Raw genomic sequence first — 9,874 nt, forward strand, 5'->3', positions numbered from 1 at the left:
TATCTTTGCACCTTGAATGAATTAACATATTTAAAGTATTCTCAGTCTTCTGGTGACAATTAAACAGCTTGTTCTCCAGAGGCATACATGTATGGAGCAGGCTGCAAGGAATTAGAGGTACAATTAAATTTAATTACATTGTACAATTGCTACATGTAACAATAATAATGTAGACTAATAGATTCCTTTGGCATATTTATATAGTTACATGGACCAGTGGCACACCTGACCAGACATGCAATTAACTATCATGTATTGGTATTCAGGTCCATCATACAAGTTGCCCTCAGCTGTTAAACTGCTTATACACTGTACAACTATGAGTCTGAGAATTTTTAAGCTACTGTGATATTTCTCTATACAAACAGATAAGAAACTGGATCACAATCACCCTGACATTGTGTTTGTGTACAAACAAAACAAAAATTGCCTCATCTATTGCATGCCCTAGTGACAGAAGGGTAGATATCAAACAAGAGGAAAAGGTCAACAAGATTGGTATCTGGATCTGGCAGTTGAGATAAAGGCCTTGTGGAAGATCAAGGAGTGTTAAAGTTGTCCCTGTTGTTATTGGAGCACTGGGTACTATTCCAAAGAGACTGGCTCGGGACTACATGTACATGTTTGCTGGGATAGAGTTGGCAGCTCTTGCTGGGATAAGCAACAATCCTCCAAAGAGTCCTTGAAGTCTAAGGCAGCTTGTTATGACCTGACGATGGGATTAAAATTTCTTGAAGTTTTGATTACAATGTACAGGGTGTACCATACAGTACCTGCCATGAAGCTAAATGCACCATGATAATAATAATAATTTAATAATAATAATAATAATTATTATTATTATTATTATTATTAAATTATTATTATCATGGTGCATTTAGCTTTACAGCTTCATGGAATAATAATAATAATAATAATAATAATAATAATTATAATGAATTATAATAATAATAATAATAATAATTATTATTATTATTATTATTATTATTATTATTATTGTTATTATTATCATTATAATTATTATTATCATTATCCCAGAGCAAGCATGGCCAGGCTTTACTTAGCAAGGAATGAGGGCAGAAGAGGACTGAAATCAGTGGAGGAAACAATAAGATTAAGATCAGAAAAGTCAAGTCAACTTTATTTAGGCAGGGTAGCCCAGTCAGCCATGGCTACAATTATTGGCTCAGGAATGGATACATGTACATGAAGAAGAAACAGCAAAGGATCAGGCACAGGGTTCGTACCCTTAAGAATTTTTAAAATTCCATGACTTTCCATGACCTTTTCCATGACTTTTTCCAGTTTTCCATGACCTAAACTTTAGCCGCCAGTTTCGAAAATTGTCAAAATCGTCCTTGTATTTGGAGTATTTTCAGACATAACTCGCCTGAAATTTATTTTGTCCTTGCTTCCACTTCTGCAATAATTTACGTACCACACGTAACTATAATTTTCCATGACTTTCCATGACCGACAATTAAATTCCATGACTTTCCAGGCCTGGAAACTGAAATACTTCAATTCCATGACTTTCCAGGTTTTCCATGACCTGTACGAACCCTGAGGCACTAACAACTTGATGGAGGGAGGTTATCATAGAAAAACAAGCCAGTCAACCACAAAATGCAGAATGTATAAATAGAGAGACAAAACTATATTTCACATTCTCCATTTGTGTAGCAAACTTGCACAATGTGAATGTAGTTCTAAAGAGACATGACAAAGTAGCTCAAATAATACACTAAAATCTATGTAAAAAATATTATCTCTCATACTCAAGGAATTGGTATGACCATGTTGAGAAGAAAGTGGCAGAAAATAGCAAAGCAAAGATACTTTTGGATTTCTCTAAACAAACAGATCATTGTTATACAGGCACAAAGAGCAGATATTGTTTTCAAAGACAATTAAGATCTAAATCACACATGGGTCATTAAGCCTACAAATAATTTTTTTTGCTATAAGCCTGTCATGTGTCAGGCCAGGCCACGGCACCTCATTTTCATTGTCTCGTTTTTCTTTTTTTCTTTTTTTTTCTTTTTTAAAAGTGGTTAGGGTGAGGGTTAAGGTTCAAATCTTTTGCATTGCCCGTAGCCGGACAGGAAGATCCTTCTTTTTCGTGTTTTAACGTCAGGCCTGAAACTATTTCTACTCTAGCATGATCGGAATCCCGTGTAAGATCTTATGGGGTAAAATCACTTAACATTATGTCAATATTCATGTGGGAAGACACCACTGTTGTTGTTCAAATTATTCTTCAGTCATATTCGGAAGAATTTCAAAAAAAATCTTTCAAGATTCCATTCAAATGTTTGATATTTTAGAACTTTCTTCAGACCAATGTACAAAAAACAGTATTTAAAATTAAACCTTTGAAATATTCACATGCACATATTTTCTGTAGATCTAAATGAGGGTTGAAGATGAACTAGAAATAAATCTTTTTCCCAGTTCCATAACGTCCTCTGTTTCGGATACAGCATTTTTGAATTTCCGAATTTTTACCTTGCGTGACCCCAGGATACAGAGCTGATTGAAAAACTTGTCTCTTTCTATGATTCTCAGACATTTGCGGATTTCAAGTACATTACGAGAGGTGTTCATACACATGTATTTTATCAGAAACCCACAAGGGTTGAAACGTGTAACGGCCCCCTGTGTGCTGGGGAACAAGCTTCATCTGAATAATTATTCAATTTGCTAATTACCATATTTGGAACAACAAGAGCAAGGGGTTTCCAAATATGGTACTTAGCACTGAAACATTCAACCAATCAGTTCGCACTTAATATTTGGAAGCTGTGAACGTGCGTTACACGTTTCATGTTGGCAGTGTGGACCAGTGGTTAGGGCGCTTGCCTTGAGATCGGGAGATCCCGGGTTCAAGACCTGCTCTGACCATTTAGTGAATTTGATCCTGGTAGTCCCTGGTTCAACTTCCCAGCTGCACTTGTAAATAGCCAACTGGCTTGCCTCTGGCCAGTTGGGATTCTTAACAGTTGTTGTTGTTCTGTTCTGTCGTTTCGTTGTGTTTCATTGGCCCTGAAAAGCCCCCATGGGGAGTGGTCAATTAAGCATGTATTGTATTGTTTCAACCCTTATGGGTTTCTGATTTAAGTAAGCACATTTGCGGAAAAGTGAACTCCAGGTGTTTTCGTTGATTACTGGCCACCATATTGGTGGACCACGGACGGCAGCATTGTGTGAAATGCTTCGGGAAATTGATAACTCAGAAACGATGTACCACACAGACCTGACAATTGGAGAAACGGTTTATATATTTGTCTTGAAATCATTTCAAGTTGTTGGCTTCTTTTATTGAACAGTTTTGAATTTGCTTTTTGTTGCATGACAATGAAAACAATCAAAACATGCACACACTGCCCAATACTGTTTTGACAATACTGTTGCTTTCGTTTGCCATTCTATTGAGAATTCTTATGTTTTTGCTTTCTTTGTTTGTCATTCTAGTTGAACAAAATACATTTGTATATGTTTCAGCTTTTGTTTGTGCATAGGCAATAACGTTAGTTATTGAAGTCACGATAAGAAATGTAATTTGAGGCCCTAAAAATTCACTGTAAAACTGGTCATAAAATCTTATCAGTCCAATGAAAACACAAACAACATGCATTTGGGGAACAGTATCCTTGTTGATTCCACAGCACATGTACATTGCAGTGTTATTTAATTTAAATCAATGCACCTGTAAAAATACAGTTTTACTTTGCATCATATCAGAAGACCCTGATCAGCCTGTCCGGTTGCAGGCTTGGTCATAAATGTACATGCATCAATACCTACATGTAGACATGGAAGAGTACAAGAGAAGAAAAAGGAGAAAGTGGAGAAGTACATGTACTGTACTAAGACTTGGCAAGGGAGATTCAAAGATTGTGGAACACCTCATGATCAGCAAAAGTGGTACCGGTTGTACAGTAGGAATTGGGAGCTGTGGCAAAACAGTACTGGAGAAGGAGTTGAAAAAGCTGGATATCAAGAAGGAAGTACCGGTAGTAGCAGAGTACAATTTTAGCTGCCCCACTGGGATCAGCAAGGATACCGAGGAGAGTATTGGATATCTCAGGGTAGAGGTTCAAATGGGATACCAATACAGAAACTGGCTGTCACAGAGCTGAGAAAATCAACAATGAAAGTAATAATAATTATAATAATAATAATAATAATAATAATAATAATAATAATAATAATAATAATAATGATGATGATGATGTATTGATACCATTGACATTGATTTTGAGGGAGAGTAAAGCAGGGTACGAATTAAGAAAGGGGTATGTTACCGTAAATCAGTTGTTCTTTATGGATGACCTTTAACCTTTAATGAAAAACAGCGGAATTCCTTGATCAATACAGTATGTGTATTTAGCTAGGATATTGGAATGAAGTTTAGCATTAAAAAAAGTGGGGTTTTGGACTTTTGGTCACTAAACGGGGAAAGTTAGAAGAAAGCAGGGGGAAAACATTACCGAATTATCAGCCGATGACGCAGATAGACAAAAATAAAGTGTACATTAAATACCTCAGGGTTTTTGAAGCAGACAACATGAAACATACAGAAATGAAAGATATAGCCAGAAAAGAGTACTTCATATGGGTGAAAAGCACATTATAAAACTCAAAACTTAATGCAGGAAACACAAGATTTGCCTTGAATCCAAGAGCAGTGTCTGTGATAAGGTATGGGGTTGGTATTATATTTTGGAAGAAGGATAAACTGGAAGAAATTGCCCAAAAGACAAGGAAGCTTTTAAGTATTTATCAAACTTTAATCATACAAATAACATTGAGAGACTATATTAATTTGCCACGGCAAATTGGTGGAAAGGGTTTGATTAGTGTAGAGGACCTTGTTAACCCATTGACACCTGGGAGGGATGACACTTGATAGATTTTACTCTGTCTAACGCCAGACGATTTTACTCGTCAATGGGGGGCATCCTAGGGCGTTTTAAGTGTGAATGGGTTAACCCACTGACCCCCTGGGAGTGATAGATTTTACTCTGTCTAACGCCAGACGATTTTACTCGTCAATGGGGGGCATCCTAGGGCGTTTTAAGTGTGAATGGGTTAACCCACTGACCCCCTGGGAGTGACAGATTTTACTCTGTCTAACGCAAGACGATTTTACTCGCCAACTGGAGGCGTTCCAGGGCGTTTGAGGTGTCAGTGGGTTAAACACTTAAAAACTATGTCCCTCAAAAATATGGAAATTGAAAGTCTGCGAAAATATGCGGCTAGGAGTGGTGAAATCTTCATCAGAGAAGTGAGCAATAAGAACTTCCCGGGAAAAGGCAAGGAGAAAGAAGATATTAAAAGGGACCTATTACAGAAGTACACCAGCAATGCTCGATATGGAAAGTTTTATGGAAACACAGAGCTTATCAGAGATAAAAGATGAAGATGTTTCAGGAAAGTGTGGGATGTGTGGTCCGCCAGAGATGAGACAGTTCTGCATGAGCATTACTGTATCAGACTAATCCGAGCGAGTGCAGTGCACTACATGTAGCATGGCGAAGTGATAAAATTGCGCAGGTAATACACTGGAAGATGTGCCATCGATTCAATATGTAAGTCTCAGAGATGCGGTATGATCATAAGATTGAAAAGGTTGGGAGGTAATCTACAATTGGGAGGTAATCTACAATAGATAAGCGTGAGATAAGTTACGGGGCAAACGCGAGGGGTGTCGGGGGCTATGTAAACTGAAAAAAACATGGAAATCCAGCAAACAACTTCCGCTTACCTCATGTTTGGCACGACTTGTGTTTGCTTTCTGCGTTAGTTAAGTGGCAGCTCAAGGACAAAAATCCATTCGGAAAATGCTGTGTCTACAACAGCGAATTCCATAAGACCGTTGTCTTCGAGGACTTTAAAATCTCGTTCCCAGAGCCCGGGTGTGAAGTACGATGCATTGTGGGATACACTGCGAATTAAGACGATCCCCCTCTCAGGATCGACGCCAGTGTAAAATAATTAATATGCCCGTGCAATTCATTTCTTCCTCGGCGAGTTTTATTATTTCGTTGGGAAATAAAACATGTTCCCGGACTTTGTAACTAACTTTTTCTTACGAGAAGAACAGATACGTACCTTGTGGGCATGCTGTATTCCGTGGATAAATACACAAGCAAGTCTATCCCATCCAAAGCTAGCGCTATAGCTAGTGATTGGTACGCCCGTGTCATCTTTTGGGGTGTTCAGGTATTTAACGCCACCACTTTGCCTTAGTCTCATGTTTGTGAAGACATAGGTTTCGTCTTTTTGTAACTGCCCCGTGTCTTGAGCCCATAGGTTGATTTTATGTGGACTGTTGGGTCCAAGATGATACCTTCATGCTTCTTCACTGGTTAGTCAGTTATAAATACTGCTTTAATTGCCGAGATTTGAAGCAATAGCCTTTTACAGTGAACTGCTAATTTGCCACATTACACTTCCCAAAGAACTGATTGACGTTGGAGTAGATGTAAGTGTATCTGGTATCTCGTGGGCGTAAGGTTATCTGATGCAGTTGTTACATCAACCTTATTGTGTTTGTGAAACAATAATAATATTATCTGTTGTACCATAATACTTGTTGCTGGTACGATAGGCAGTGAGTTTAACTGGGCTTTTCTTTTTTTCTAAGGTGTCAAAATATGCCCTTCACTCAGCACAAAAACATACAGCTCTTTGGCTCCCATTGGAAACTGTCATAAGGTTGCAGTTGAAGTACTTTTAATTTTAACTGGATGTGTACTCGGTGACTGACATTTGCAGACTGCAGACTAACCCTAAATCACAATTATTGAAAGCTAACCGTTTTAAATCAGGTTCTTAGACTTAAATAATGTTTCTCAGCACTATTTGAAATGGGTGCTTAGTCTGCAGTCTTCAGTCTGCAAATGTCAGACACCAACATTATTTAAGTTTAAGCACCCATTTCAAATAGCGCTGATAAGCATTATTTAAGTCTAAGAACCCGATTTAAAACGGTTAGCTTTCAATGATTGCGATTTGGGGTTAGTCTGCAAATGTCAGACATCGATGTGTACTTTGAATATAGCATGCAATCTCATTTCGATCTTTGACATCTTTAGAACCTACAGTAAAAGAAAAAAAAGATCATACTGTAAGATACTGACTTAACCCTTTCACTCCTGTGGGCTTCCCCATTGATGAGTAAAATCGTCTGGCATTAGACAGAGTAAAATCTATAAGTCTCATTGGCCCTTACAGGAGTGAAAGGGTTAAATTTAATTAATTAATTAAAGTGCATATGACACAAAATTTTTATTAGCTTGTTCGACAGAACTTTCAAAATGGTGAAGAACAGCGTTTATTTTATTGTCAGTGATAGCACTCTTGGTAGCCGAGCTATTCAAGATTTTGACTTATGCAAATTAAATGACTTGTGACGTCACATAGTGGACACAAAATTATGTAAAATCACGAAACATGGAATATCTTTGCAAATACTAAGTCTGCAGGGTTGAAATTTTACAGGGTTGATGTGCTACCAAAACTACACATTGTAATTTTGACTATGACGTCACCATAGCAACATACTCGTTACCAGACCTCTACCTTTCCGGTATCGAAAATGCCTTCTTTGTTGCTTTAGAGTCTAAAAGACTTCCTTGTGCTTGTGCTGTGTATGACCATATTCGGTCACATGGACTGAATGAACATCAAGAGCAAATAACCCTTATTGGGGAGGGAAACTCTGATTTTACCCTTTGGATGGAGGGGGCCTAAAGCCCATTGCATTGCTATGGAAATGTCACAGTGCGCCATATCATGGAACTTTGTAATGAGTATAAGAACTGCAAAAAGTTTCAGTTCTATGCAGAAAAAGTCTTTAGAGATCTTACATCATCTTGTGTCCACTATATGACGCCACAAGTCGTCTAATTTGCATAAATCAAAATCTTGAATAATTCGGCAACCAAGAGAGCTATCACATGAAATAAACGCCATTCTTCATCATTTTAAAAGCTCTTTCGAACAAGCAAATATAAATTTTGTGTCATATGCACTTTTAAGATCTAAACATTGAGAAAACAGAGTAAATGCAGTAGTCACAGTACATGTACATGTACATGGTACGATGCTTTATGTCAATGTACATGTAGCTGTTTTATGTCAAGTTTTGGAGCAATAATATTATATGAATGAATAGAGATGTGATTCTAACAAATGATATCAATTATTTTGATCAGCAGATTTGCCTAACTGAAGATGGTTGCTACGGGGAACCAGATCTAATTCACATCCCAGCAGGACAAGATGATGAACACATATACCTGCAGGTATCTAGTCTTGTTTTTGCAAATGTTCAAGCAACCAAGTAAATTAATTTTTGGTGGGTATACGCAGTGGCTAATCACAAAGTGATAGCTAAAAAGTTGTCCTTGTCTCATTTTGGTTGGTGTCCCTTATTTGCTCGCATTACTTTTGCACAGTTAGCCCCATTTGTTTAAAAGCCGGATAACTTTATCTGGTGGATAAGTCATTATCCGTCAGTTTCAATATCTGCAAAGATGATAGTATTTGCCCTCATCATGTACATGTACATGTTTGCTGTGAATATCCACATTCCAAGCACATCTAGCGCAAAGAAGTGTGAAGGGAAAAAATTTTTGGTCCAGTGTTTGAAATCGATGAAAGTATAATAGGAAGAACGAGTTTATTATAAGACTGTAGGAATTAGTGACTTATTGCCGCCTGGATAAATCTCTAACTCCAGATCTTTGAATAGTAGAACTCGTGGCGCTGATGTTTCGGCCTAAAATGCTGATGAAATTAAAACGCAGTACAAAGAACCTCCTGCAGAGAAGAGAGGGTGTTCAGATGGTCTTCCAGATTTGTTGCAAAGAAAAAGGAGATCACTCTCCCCAGTCCTGAACCACTTACCAATCAAAATAATAAGATATTTTGGCAGTGATTTCCATTCACTGTTTTCTTCTCTGAGAGAACGCCTTTCAACCTTCATCTTCACCTTCATTCTAGGATTTTTATTAACATTTAGAAGAAAGATTTTTCAAGTGTTAGAATAAACACTCTTTTTCCGAGTGTTTTTGGAAATATTGCTTTCTTATTGTGCGTCTCAAAGGAAGCACGTATTTTAGGATGATATTTGGGATCAAAGTTGGCAAACCTTTTACTAACTAATTAAGGACCCACATATCCAAACTTTTCTTCACGGTTGAGGTTTCTTTTTTTGTTTTTGCTAATGAATTATTAATGAGCGTGAGAAGTACATGTAGTTCTTAATAAGTTTGAAAACTTTCTCCAGGGCACACAGAAGTTGTAAGTTAATGTAACAGTAAAAAGATAAAACAGTTTTTTGTTTTAAGGTTCAAGCTGTGCTTGTGCTTGCAGGGATTGAAGAGTTGGTACGATATATGACAGACAGATTGTGTTCAGAATAATGTTTGTTGTGCTTGATGTACATTGTATATTCCCTTGGACCCATTCAAGGAATAAACCCTCACATTTAATTGTCAGGGTGTAACCTTGGTGACCATAAGCGTCTTTTCTTATTACGAATACACACCGGAATATGCCTCTGGCATGACACAATGACCAGTAGCTAAACAAAACAGAAAGGGGGAAATCAACCTCATTCTCATTATTTTCCATCCATTTCTTTCCAGATGATTCTTTCCCTGGTGGGAAAGGTAACAGTGGAGGGGAAAATGGCATTTAAGAAGTCCAGTCAGTATACATTCATCTGGATCTATCAAATCCCTGCCTACAGCCATAACATTTTTTACTGCACGTCACAGTGATGTGGATAGCTTTGCCTGTACTAAACATTCACCCAAGAGGTTTTGACATAATTCATTAACGTTATTGTGAATTCAAC

At 37.5% G+C, this 9,874-nt stretch overlaps 2 long non-coding RNA genes across 3 annotated transcripts in view; one reads left to right on the plus strand and one right to left on the minus strand.

Annotated features, from left to right (window-relative positions):
• The window catches only part of LOC137989099 (uncharacterized), an 18,744-nt gene extending 12,821 nt beyond the window's left edge, over window positions 1-5,923 (minus strand). The window contains exons 1-2 of one of the 2 annotated variants that reach the window (XR_011120861.1): window positions 5,771-5,923; window positions 1-101 (exon numbers count right to left, since the gene is read on the minus strand). The exon at window positions 1-101 is cut by the window's left edge and continues 3 nt beyond it. This is a non-coding gene — a long non-coding RNA (uncharacterized lncRNA). The remainder of the gene's footprint in view (window positions 102-5,770) is intronic. The other variant, XR_011120862.1, reaches the window with a different exon arrangement.
• Window positions 5,924-5,979: 56 nt separating this feature from the next.
• Window positions 5,980-9,684, plus strand: LOC137989101 (uncharacterized). The gene is made up of 4 exons (XR_011120863.1): window positions 5,980-6,228; window positions 6,653-6,723; window positions 8,229-8,315; window positions 9,663-9,684. It is a non-coding gene; the product is annotated as an uncharacterized lncRNA (long non-coding RNA).
• The last annotated feature ends 190 nt before the right edge of the window (window positions 9,685-9,874 follow it).

Source organism: Montipora foliosa, unplaced genomic scaffold (assembly GCF_036669935.1).
Source record: "Montipora foliosa isolate CH-2021 unplaced genomic scaffold, ASM3666993v2 scaffold_439, whole genome shotgun sequence".
Lineage (NCBI taxonomy): Eukaryota > Metazoa > Cnidaria > Anthozoa > Scleractinia > Acroporidae > Montipora > Montipora foliosa.